The sequence below is a fragment of the Talpa europaea genome (assembly GCF_964194135.1).
Source record: "Talpa europaea genome assembly, chromosome: 7".
Taxonomy (NCBI): domain Eukaryota; kingdom Metazoa; phylum Chordata; class Mammalia; order Eulipotyphla; family Talpidae; genus Talpa; species Talpa europaea.
The window spans coordinates 88008549-88021953 of NC_140074.1; positions in this window are offsets into that span (position 1 = coordinate 88008549).

Sequence of the window (13405 nt, forward strand, 5' to 3'; positions counted from 1 at the left end):
CAATTGGATGGATAACAACTTTTTAACCTATATTAACAAACAATTACATTTTCCCTTTGGGTACATTTTAACACAAGCATTAGATTGTGACCCTGTGATTTTCTACCTGCTTGCTCATGCTATTTTCTCTACCTATAACACTTAATTTCCAAAAAAGGGCATTCCTTATGCCCAAGTATTTCAAGACTTGTCTCATATGCTGGCTGCTAAATTAATGCTTCCTAGAAACTTCCCAATCTCTAAAGGCACTTGGGCATTCCTTCTCTCTCTCTCCCCACTTCTGCCGCCCCCCATCCCTCTAAAGTCCCACTATTTATTATTTCATGGACCTCATTACTGCTTAGTTTCTAGCTAAATCATTGGTCTATAGAGTGTATCTACACTGCTTTTCTATAAGCAGCTTGAGGACAAATACAAATGATTCAGTTTTCCAATAGGAATACTTCTCCTAATAATTTTCACATACTAGGCACTTGTTATTTCTTAAATAAATAACTGGTTCAAATTTCCATAATATTTTAGAAAAAAGAGAGCATAAGTATGATCTAGAGTCATCACAGAAGCCTTTCTGGACTATTAGAATTTAGGCCCAGCTTTTATGGATGAGTATGATTTAGAGGAGTTGTAGGGGCAAGTGCAGGGTGCAAGGGAATATTACTACTTTCCTTAGTTTTGATGGAATGAGTGAGTGGGAATATAACAATTCACATACTGACAAGTTTCTGTTCATGTAAACCACATCAAAGAATACGGTACTGAGGAGGGTAATCACTTACAGAGAAATAAGTTATAGCCAAAGATAGAAGCACAACAAAACAACTTTGCCAAAGCTCAGATGGCCAGATATGCAGCTTGCTTGAGATAAGGGAACTCTGGGATGACCTCTGAGTGCAGAGACACACAAGTGTTTCGCAGGGTCACTGTGATACTGTCACTGAAGAACACACCTGCATTAACACTCTTGGAGCTTTGAAGTAAGCCCCAGGTTCTCCTTACTGCTCTATTACAGCTCCCTCCTCTGGAACTCAAACCAATCCCTCCATGGTCCCAATATGAAAATGCTCAACAAGGTCTCCAACCGGACTGATGGCTCTAAGTTGCCTGAGGTGGGTCCCGGATAGTGAACTGGACTCAGTGAATCCCCTCATACTCACTCTTAAGAGGCATAGAGCCCAGTCTTCATCCGAGAAAGACAGAATAGGCAAAGAGACCCAGACAAGGAGCCAGGACCTCTGAAATCTTCTCCCAGATCTTCCCTTTTCAGGACCTTGGCTGCACCCTGTTAAAGTGACGTTTGAGCTGATGACCGTGGAATGGCCATCTGTGGAAGGGTCGCGAGGGAGGAGGACCCACGCGAGTACTCAACTTGGCGTGGGCACAAAGTCTGTGAGGCTTCGTCAGGCAAGAGAGTGCGGAGCCACACAGACCCAGTTATCCACCCAGAAAGCTAGTAAGGGGATATATAGGAAAACAAGCAATAGCTTCTCTATCATAGAGCTGTCTTCATGATGGTGTTATCTCCTGGAGGCCTCAGAAATTAGGAGGTCTAATTTCAGAAAATCTCCTCCCAGGAAGGAGGCAAGGATGAGCAGAGAAGTAAGTTGTTTTGTATCAACTCAAACCATTCATAAGAATAGCAATAGTATCTCATACCTCTTGGTATTTCCACTTTCTTCAAAAAAAAAAAAAGGCTATTTAGGCTATTTCAAGTTCTGGTTTTATGGCAGGCAGTTATGGCAGTTGGTATAAATTCCCAGATAATGATGGGGCCCCTGTGGCCTGCAGGACTTGTCCATATCCTAGAAGTCTCCCAGGAAGCTAGAGGTGTAATTGGGACTAGATACAGGTTTCCTGAGGAAACCAAGTAGGGCCTTCTGAAGAGAGCTAATTTCCAGACTTGCCTGGACCTGAGGATGAGGCAAGGGGCAGAAGCTTTCTTCAAACCCTGTCTGCTATCAATGTGTCCTCTGGAACACGGTGCGCTCTCCCTCGGGGTTTGTTAGCAGGGTGAGACTGTCTTGGGGATACTGTAATGATTCTCAACATGGTGACGAAAGAGGCCTCCTGTGCTGGAAGGACCCCTGGGAAGCTGCCTACCAACACGCTTGTGTGGACCAGGTGCTTAGACAGTTTTGTGGATTTGTTTCTGGACCTTTATTCTGTTCCTTCGGAGGCCTGGAGGAGCATGTTTCCCTCCAGGTCCCTGCGTGGACAGGGCCACTCTTGGACTGAGACTGAGAGACTAGATTTTGCTTAATATTAGAGCCTCATTAAGGCCCACAATCAGACCAAGTCTGGCAGCCCTATCTATGAGAGTGTGTCTTTGTCCAGGTCCCCAGGTAGAAGAAGGGTTCTCAGCCCACCAATTAAAAGAGCAGGAGCTAGCTTGGGGCACCTTCAAGATCTGTGTCAGACTGAGGTCGACAGACCTGCCTGAGGGGGAACAGAAAAAGATGACTATGAGGCCCCTGGACAGGTAGGAGTGTTTCTGGCCCACAACTACAAGGTGCTAAAGTCAAGATATAAGGCTGTTTCAGCATCTACGCTATGATCGAGGTTGAATACGTGTTTCAAGATCATGGATGGGTCTGTCTCTTGCCTCATCCCTGGGTGGGCAGGATTGGCAACAAAGAGCAGCTGGAGTTGGGTCACCAGTCACTTTAGCATCCACAGCCAAGACCAAGGTTGGCAAGCCTGCCAACAGGGTCTCAGCTAGATATGATAGCTGCTGGGCCCCTTGGCAGTTGTTGCTAATGCCAAAAACAAGGCCAATGGGGCTATCGCCAAGTCCAAAAAGGGACAGGGATATGTCCAGGTCTGTTTCTGGGACTTCTGTCAGTGAGTCTGCAAAGGTACAGGCCAACCTTCTCAAAACAGCCCTCCTCAGGCTTGGGCTCCACCAGCGTCTCACAACCTCTGCTTATATCCCAAAGCTCCCAAAAAAGGCACTGATGTCTGAGGAAGGCTGCCAAAATATTGTTGCTGAAGTGGGAATATAAGTGGAGGAAACTCCTCTTCTGCCTTCTTGCTGACAATGATTACATCGTGTGTGTGTGTGTTGGTATGTGTGTGTAATATACTGTATGTATCACATATACTGTACATGTGATCAAACTGATCAAATTTGGAACATTTTATGACATTGTGGAAATTTTTATGAACTGGTGCAAAAGTTACAACATACACAAAAATAAATTTTTTGTATATTAAATATTTGACTTAAATGAGAAGGCACTAAAAAAATTGTTGACAAATATTTATACAGCATTTAGGTGTAAAAGTCATTTCTATGCATGATACAAAACAAAGAAAATAAAATTCATAAAAATCTTAAACTTGAGAGGGGCGGAGCAACATGGCGGCGAGGAGACGCTACGAGTAAGATCTCCCATTAAAAAAAGTTAATAGGGAGGAAAAGCGGCAGGTCCCAGTGAGAACTGGGACACGGAAGATAAACGGAGGACTCCGGCAAACTGCCCGAAGAAGAAAGTTGCCATAAAAGAGGACCAGAAGGGAGGGAAGCGCAGAACCCTGCTCCCCTCCCCCGCCCACAGAGGCGGCACTCTCGACCCGCAGAGAGGAGGGAAACAACAAACCAAAACGGCCAACAAGAAAAACGGACGCAGCAAGTGGGACTGTGAGTGGAAAGGAACTATTTCAGCCACCACACCCCGTGAACGGGAGCTGAGGCGAACCCTGCAGGACCCGCCGCGGAGGTGAGCTCCAGGCGCCATTAAAGAGAGCCCCGCCCCCCAAGAGGAGACCAGCACCAGCACACAGCCCCGGCCGCCCGGTAAGCTTGCGCAGAAAGCGGCGCGCTGATCCCATCGGATCACAGCTGCCCAGGTCCCTGCGCCTGCGACCTAGGCTTGCGGGGAGACCTCGGAGGCCCTCCCTGAGTTAGCAGGAACAAGGCGCCCAGGCAGGGAAGCGGGATTCAAAAGGCGCCATTCCCGTGCCACTGATCTGGGCTACAGCCCGCGTCCTGGAACTGAGGGCTTTGGAACTGAGACCCGGGGCACGAAATTAGGGGCGTGGGTTCCCCACGACGGTGGGGCACAAGGCAGACACAGCACCCCAAAGCCGTTGAGGTGTACCCTACCATCCCCGCTCTGCTCCCTGTCCCACGGGGTGGAAAATCAGCTCCCCAAGGGCTCTAGGAGAGATCTCTGGCGCCACCTAGCGACTTGAAGCCAGCAGAGGCTCCTGAAGGAGCTAGTGGGCAGCTGGGGAGTTAGCCCACACCGGGCCCCTTCCGAACAAGTAGTCTGAGCCCACAGGGAGAGCGAGCACCCACAGCCGGGGCAGACCAGGCGCGCAGAAGAGTGTGCCTGAGACCAGACGCACAGGGAGTGTGTCCCACATCACCATTTTAGAACAGGGACATTTCTTCAGTAAAGACTACCTGCAGAAGGCTTCCTCAGGAGCCAGAGGTGAGCGGGGGAAGTTCGCCCACACCAGACGCCCTCTGGCCTGCAGTCCAAGCCCAGAGGGGGAGCAGGAACCCACCGCCGGGGCAGACCAGGCGCACAGGGGAGTGTGTCCCCACATCGGCATTTTAGAACAGGGACCTTTCTCCAGTAAAGACTGCTTGAAACTGACAGATGACTCCTGGAGGAACCAGAGGGGAGCAGAGAAGCCCACCCAAGATGCCGGCCAGTCCCAACAACACAGTGTCCCAACGCATACGGCAAATTAGAAAACAGACAGTAGGGAGGAGAAGAACCACACGCAACCTAGCAACTCTCCAGAGAAAAAGCACACCACAAAAAGAAAACCAGCCCCCAGATTGCAACGACAATAACTTGGAAGAATTTCTGAGCCTTCCAGAAAGAGAATTTAAAATTGCCGTGATTAAAAAACTGACAGAAGTCATAAAGGAAAACAATGATAAGGGAAAAATAATCAACGATCAGAAGAATGCAATTGAGTCCCTAGAGAGGGAAAACAATGGTCAGAAGAAAGAAATTGAGTCCCTAAAGAGGGAAGTAAAAGAAATGCAGGAGATCAAAGAATTAATGGAAGAACTAAAGAATTCTGGGAAAAGCAATGAAAGCAGAATAGATGAAATGCAAGAACGAATAAGTAATCTTGAAGACACAGAAATAAAAAGAACCAAAACAGAAAAGGAAAGAGAAGTACGAAGGAAAAAGAACGAGGAAAGACTTGGGGAACTATCTGACTCCATGAGGAAAGGAAATATAAGAGTTATAGGAATACCAGAAGGAGAGGAGAGAGATGTAGGAACAGAGAAAATATTCAAAGAGATAATTGAAGAGAACTTCCCAAACGTGAAGAAGGAGCTGAAAATTGATGTACAAGAAGCAAGAAGAACACCAAACTTCCACGACGAAAGGAAAAATACAGCAAGACACATAATAGTAAAGCTCCCAAGAATCCAGGACAAGGAAAAAATAATGAAGCTGGCAAGAGGGAAGAAACAGATAACATTCAAAGGAAAACCAATCAGGCTGACATCAGACTTCTCCGAAGAAACACTACGGGCAAGGAGAGAGTGGAGGGACATAGTCAACAGACTCCAAGAAAATAGATGCCAACCAAGAATACTCTATCCCGCAAAGCTCTCCTTCCTCTTTGAAGAAAGAATATGGATCTTCCCAGCAAACAGAAACTCCGGAATTTCATTGCAACTAAACCCCCACTCCAAAAAATACTACAAGGAGTCCTAAAGCCAGAACCTCAGAGGGACGAATAACAATGAAAGAAGGTAAAAAAAAAAAGTTATTAAAAGAATAAATAAATAAAATCAAAGGAAAGACAAACACAATGGCAAATACAGATGTTAACATATCAATATTAACTCTAAATGTAAATGGACTAAACTCTTCAATAAAAAGACACAGAGTTGCAGCCTGGATTAAGAAACAAAACCCAACCTTTTGCTGTCTCCAGGAAACACATTTAGCTACAAAAGATAAAAATAGGCTCAAAGTTAAAGGATGGAAAACAATCCTACAAGCAAATGGACCAAAAAAGAAAGCAGGAACAGCTATACTTATATCAGATAAAACAGATTTCAAACTCAAAAAGATAAAAAGAGACCCCAATGGTCACTACATTATGATCAAGGGGACAATACTTCAAGAAGAAATAACACTCATTAACATATACTCACCAAACGAAGGAGCACCAAAATATATCAGACAACTGTTGTCCTCTCTGAAAACAGACATCAGAGAAAACACATACGTAGTGGGAGACTTCAACACACCACTATCAACAATGGATAGATCAACAAGACAAAAAATAAGTAAAGAAACCAAAGCTCTAAATAAGGACCTAGAGCAATTGGGCTTAACAGACATCTATAGAACACTAAACCCCAAAAAAACGGAGTACACATTTTTCTCAAGCGCACACGGATCATTCTCCAGCATCGATCACATACTGGGGCACAAGACAAACATCAACAGATACACCAAGATTGAAATCATATCAACCATCTTTTCTGACCATGAAGGCATCAAACTAGAAATAAACCATAAAAAGAAGGCAAGGAACTTTCCTACCTCATGGAGATTAAAAACCACACTACTGGAAGACCATTGGACTAATGAGGAGATCAAAGAAGAAATTAAAAAATTTTTTGAATTGAACGACAAGGAGGACAACAATATCCTAAATGTATGGGATGCAGCAAAAGCAGTAATAAGAGGAAAATATATAGCAATAGAAGCTCACATCAAGAAACAAGAAAGAACGCAAAGAAACAACCTAATCTCGAAGCTCAAAGATCTAGAAAAAGAACAACAAAAAAACCCCAAAACCAGTAGAAGAAAAGAAATAATAAAAACCAAAGCAGAAATAAATGAAATTGAAACTAAAAAAACAATCCAAAAGATCAATGAAACCAAGAGCTGGTTCTTTGAAAAAATCAATAAAATAGACAAACCCCTAGCCAGGCTCACAAAGGAAAAAAGGGAGAAAGCACAAATAAACAGGATCATCAATGAAAGAGGAGAAATCACAACGGACACAGCAGAAATCAAAAGAATAATCAGTAACTACTATGAACAGTTATATGGAAACAAGTTTAACAATCTAGAGGAGATGGACAAATTCCTACAACTCTACAATCACCCAAAGCTAGATAAAGAAGAAATAGAACACCTAAACAGACCAATTACAATTAGCGAAATTGAAATGGTAATCAAAAACCTCCCCAAAAACAAAAGCCCAGGACCTGATGGATTTACAAATGAATTCTACCAAACATTCAGAGACGAATTAGTGCCTATCCTTCACAAACTCTTCCAAAAAATTGAGAAGGAAGGGACAATACCAAACACGTTTTATGAAGCCAACATTACACTAATACCAAAACCGAACAAGGACAACACAAAAAAGGAAAACTACAGGCCAATCTCCCTAATGAACACTGATGCAAAAATCCTCAATAAAATTTTAGCTATCAGAATCCAACAATGTATCCATAAGATAATTCACCACGACCAAGTAGGATTCATTCCAGGGACACAAGGATGGTTTAACATCCGAAAATCAATCAACGTTATCCAACACATCAACAAAAAGAAATATAAAAACCATATGATAATATCAATAGATGCTGAGAAAGCTTTCGACAAAGTACAACACCCATTCATGATAAAAGCCCTTGAAATTCTTGGGATACAAGGAACATACCTCAACATCATAAAGGCCATCTATGACAAGCCAACAGCCAGTATCATTCTCAATGGTGAAAAGCTGAAAGCAATTCCATTAAGATCTGGAACAAGACAAGGATGTCCACTCTCACCACTGCTTTTCAATATAATACTGGAAGTCCTAGCCAGGGCAATAAGACAAGAGAAAGACATCCAAGGAATCCAAATAGGAAAAGAAGAAGTCAAACTATCACTATTTGCAGACGATATGATATTATACATAGAGAACCCCAAAAACTCCACAGAAAAGCTAATTCAACTCATCAATCAGTTCAGTAAAGTGGCAGGATACAAAATCAACACGCAAAAGTCAGTAGCCTTCCTATACACAAACAATAAATCTGAAGAAGAAGAAATCAAAAAGACCATCCCTTTTGTTATTGAAACAAAAAAAATCAAATATTTGGGAATAAATCTAACAAAAGAGGTAAAGGACCTATACAAAGAAAACTATAAAACACTGTTAAAAGAAATAGAAGAAGACACAAAGAAATGGAGAGACATCCCCTGCTCATGGATTGGAAGAATAAACATTATTAAAATGGCCATCCTTCCAAAAGCAATATACAGATTCAATGCTATTCCAATCAAAATTTCAATGTCATTCTTCAAAGAAATAGAACAATTATTGATGAAATTCATATGGAATCACAAAAAACCCCGAATAGCCAAAGCTCTCCTGAAAAAAAAAAGAAGAGAATGGAGGCATCACACTCCCAGACTTCAAACTATACTACAAAGCCATAATCATCAAAACTGCATGGTATTGGAACAAGAACAGACATACAGACCAATGGAATCGAATAGAAAAGCCAGAAATAAACCCACAGATTTATGGTCAACTAATCTTTGACAAAGGAGCAAAGAATATGCATTGGAGCAAAGAAAGTTTGTTCAATAAATGGTGCTGGGAAAACTGGGTCGCTACATGCAAAAGAATGAAGCTTGACCACTACCTCACACCATACACAAAAATCAACTCAAAATGGATTAAAGAACTAGACATAAGACCTGAAACCATAAAATATATAGAAGGAAATATAGGCAAAACACTACGTGATTTGCACATCAAAGACATCTTTACAGACACATCACCCAAAGCAGTGATAGTGAAGGCAAAGATAAACAGCTGGGACTACATCAAATTAAAGAGCTTTTGCACAGCAAAAGAGACAATAACAAAAACAAAGAGAAACCCCACCAACTGGGAGAACATTTTTGCACCCAACACTAATGATAAAGGACTGATCACAAAAATCTGCAAAGAGCTGATGAGACTCAACAACAGCAAAGAAAATAATCCAGTCAAAAAATGGGCAGAAGAGCTAAAAAGAAACTTCTCTGAAGAGGAAATGCAAATGGCCAACAGGCATATGAAAAAATGTTCAACATCACTTGTCATCGGGGAAATGCAAATCAAAACTACCATGAGATACCATCTTACACCAGTGAGAATGGCACATATTAAAAAAACTAGCAACAACAAATGTTGGCGAGGGTGTGGAGAAAAAGGAACTCTTCTGCACTGTTGGTGGGAGTGCAAACTGGTCCAACCACTGTGGAAAGCTGTGTGGAGATTTCTGGACCTACTAAACATAGAGCTTCCATATGATCCAGCAATTCCACTCCTAGGTATTTACCCAAAGGACACAGAAACATCAATTCCAAAGAACACCTGCACCCCTATGTTTATAGCAGCACTGTTTACAATAGCTAAGCTTTGGAAACAACCCAAATGCCCAAAAATAGACGACTGGATCAAGAAGATGTGGTACATATACACCATGGAATATTACTCAGCATTCAAAAAAGATAAACACATGCAATTTGCAGCAACATGGATGGCGCTGGAAGGGATCATGCTCAGCGAAATAAGCCAAAAAGAAAAAGAAAAATACCGGATGGTCTCACTCATAGCAGGAATCTAGAAAACTTAAATAAGGGACCAGGAAAATGAATATAAGAAAGTGAAAATCAAAATCAACAAAAAACTATGAACCAGAGACACTTTTAGGGGGGCGGGGGCGGGAGGGGAGGGATTGGGGTCAGAATGGGGGGGCTGCAATTGTATGGGGAATATAACAATAAAATTTATAAAAAATAAATAAAGAAAGAAAAAATATAATGTACACAGAAATGCAAAAGAAATTACCAAAAAAAATAAATAAAAATAGAGTAGGAAGGCTAAAAAAAAAAAAAAAAAAATCTTAAACTTAATTTGGACAAGACACCCAAAAACAAAGCCAAAAACAACAGGGAAATTGCAGGAGATATTTTCAGTATATATAATAAAGAGATAATATCCTAAAACATGAAGTATTTCCACCAATCATTAAGATAAACTACCCTCAAAGGAACAAAAGCATGAGCAGACAATTTTGAAAGAATAAATATAAATAACAAATAAATATGTTAAAAATCTATGACCTATACTCATAAACAAAGATGATCAAATTTTAAAATAATCTAAAATTTTATCTAATTATCAAAGACAAAAGATTCTTTATAGTACCCAGTGATGTCAACAAGTGAGGTAACAGGTCTTCTCATAAACTGTCCATGTAAAATAGTTTTCATTTTTGGATGAAAAGAAAAAGCAGATATTTATGAATTTTTATTCTTGCATTTCCTTAGTATGGTAGTGCGTGCACACACACACATTATGTTTATGAATTTGACCTGTGGAAATAATTTGAATGTGTGGAAAGATAGATAAATAAGAATATTCAGCCCAATGTTATTAGATTTTTTAAAAAGAAAAAAATGAGTTGTATCAACAGAGGGATAGTCAAATAGATTATATTTTGTACATGAAATGAAATGTCGAGGTGCATTAAAATGAATGAAATAGGTTGGAAAGCTGACACATGAAGAACTCTACTATGTAATGTGGCCAGGGAAAAGGCAGATTGCAGAGTAGTAAGGAGTTTCCAAGAAATGTGTGCTCACACAACTGAACAGCGAAACACCAGCTGTTATATTTACTTTGAAAGAATGGGATTATTGTGGGGATGCTTTGAAAAGCTGTTGATGACATTCTGCATTGTTTCAACTTTTACAACACGATGTATTACATGCATGAAAGAATTTTAAAGTAGAAAAGTTTCCACTTGGGAACAAAAAACAGGGGACAAATTCCAAATAAAGGGGAACTTCCAGATTGTTAAAGGAGCTCAATGATTCTGGAGGGTGGACAGAATACTGGGGATCAGTGTCCTTGATCATTCTTTGTAAAACTGAACCAATCGGTACCTCCAACCCCAGGGAGGATGCCACACAACATCCTCCCTTGAGGTTGTAGATGAGTGTTCACGTGGCAGGTAAGGGTCACAGAAGTATTTGGAAGGAGACAATAAGCTCTGTTTTGCAACAGTGTTAAATGCCAGTGGGTAGAGGTGAAGGTAGAAGATGTGGTAACTCAGGGTAGACAGAGTGAGACAGTCTCTGTGTTCACTAAGACTAGTAGAAGCAGAACATCAGCGATGGAGAAACCTTGATGATTATCTTCTGCCTCTGCCAAGTACAAGCCCAGAGGAGGTACAGAAATCCATTCAAGAACACTGTGGACAAGGGCTTCCCTGGTGGCACGAGGGGTTGAGACGCAGCCTATGAAGATGTCCACAGCCACTGCAGCACGAGTTCCATCCCCAGCCAGGGAGCTACCCACATGGCACAGCTTCAGACTTGCCCGCTGCTCCCCTCAGCAGCGTATTTCAGTCAATCCACCTGTTCTATTCCACACTCTGTCTCTGGTGGATCCTCTCACCCCCCACACCCCTGGTCTGTATCCCAGTTCTTGTATGCATAAATAAATCAATCTTAAAAAAAAAAGAACATTGTGGACAAGAAGTGACGCGGTGAGAACCCTGTCACATAGTTCTTCTGTGGCAGTTGTCTTGGCACTTAGAGGAAGCACGTGCTCAGTGTCCCTGAGGTGTGTCTGGTGACTGAAAAGGAAAGAGCCCTCATTTCCCCATGTCTTTTCATAGTGTTGGCAAGAATTGCACCAAAGGCAGGGAGCCAACTGTTAAGCTGAGCAATCAGAAACTTTGATGACATTTGAAAGATGTAGATAGACAAACGCCCAGCTCACCTTTTCTGCTTTTTCCCTTTTGAGAAGCCTTCCCCATAATATTCTAGGAGAAGCTTCTGTTCAAAGATTCAGTAAATAAGTTCCCTGTACACTGTTTATCACTTTCTGTAAAACTAAACCATTATTGTCTTCTTGGTAGAAATAATTGACTACAATGACGGCATTAGAACTGCCAACGAGCTGTCAGTGGGAGACTATACAGCGGAAGCCATCTCTCTCATCCCTGACCCACGAACGTTGTTATCCCTCCTTGTTCCTCTAACCTTTTAACAGTCTCGAGGCACCCTATTCAATTTCTCCATTCAAACTCATCTTTCACTCGAACTCTGAGCCCTGTTTGGTCCTGTCCAATACCTCCAACCTTCTTTATCAACTTTCTTGGCTTGCAATTCTATCTTGTTTATCCCTATTCCTCATCATTCATTTTCACTTTTCCACAGATTGTCCACCTACAGATTTGTCTTATTTCCTACCTCCATGTCCTTTCTCTTCACCCCCCTCTTATCCCAACCTTCAAATCCCTTCACCCACATAAAAATGTCATGGAGAAACCAAGCGACACTGCAGATCAAAAGCAAGTTTTGGGGCCTCCCCGGTGGCGCAGCGGTTGAGCGCTGGGTTGCGAAGCTGCCGGCGACCTCTGCGGCGCCGGTTCGGTCCCCGGCTGCTCCCCGGCCACCAGAGGAGGGTTCCACATGGCTCGCAGACCTCTCCTGCTGCCCGCTGCTCCCCTCAGCAGTGTACTTTGGTCCTTCTGCCTGCTCTGCTCCCCGCTCTGGCTCTGGTGAATTCTCTCACCCTCCCGCGCTTCTGACTGTACCCAGTGCATGTATAAACAAAGAAACAAACAAATAAATAAATAAAACATGCCTCTATAAAAAATAAATAAATAAATAAATAAATAAATAATTATAAAAAAAAAAAGCAAGTTTTGGGGAAATTAATCAGGAGACATCAGTGAATCAGTATAGACACATAAATGGTCAATTAATGCTAAAAAGGAGACTAGAAGGGAAATACTACCAAATAATGACTGGGCTAACATCTGGTATCTCATATTCAAACAACATGGCAGAGTGCTTTAGTTTAGAAAAATACTTCCATAATGATAATGGAAATTTTGGGTGGAGCATCACCATGGGACTTGTATTTAAGACATGTATTGTCTTAGTGAGGGGGTTTGGATATGTAGAGCGTGAATTTAGAGAGAAATTTAATAATAGATATTCTGGGGTATTTTTTTAAAATGTACTTATTTATGCATACAAGAACTGGGGTACAGGCCAGAGGTATGGGGGGTAAGAGGACTCACCAGAGACAGAGTGGGAAACCGAACAGGCAGATGGACTGAAAACACTGCTGAGGGGAGCAGCAGGTGAGCCAGGAGAGGTCTGCTGTGCCATGTGGGTTGTTCCCTGGCTGGCCAGGGATCAAACTCTGCTGCAGTGGCTGGTGACAGTTTGATAGCGCTGTCTTTAACCCCTACACCACAGGGAGGCCCAAGGACCTGATTTTCTTACAGGTAAAGGGCCAACATAAGAATGGGCTTGTGATTTTAAACAGCTTTCTGCACTCTGGTCTACTGGAATCTCACAACCCCACCAGAAAAAATCTTTAGTGTTTA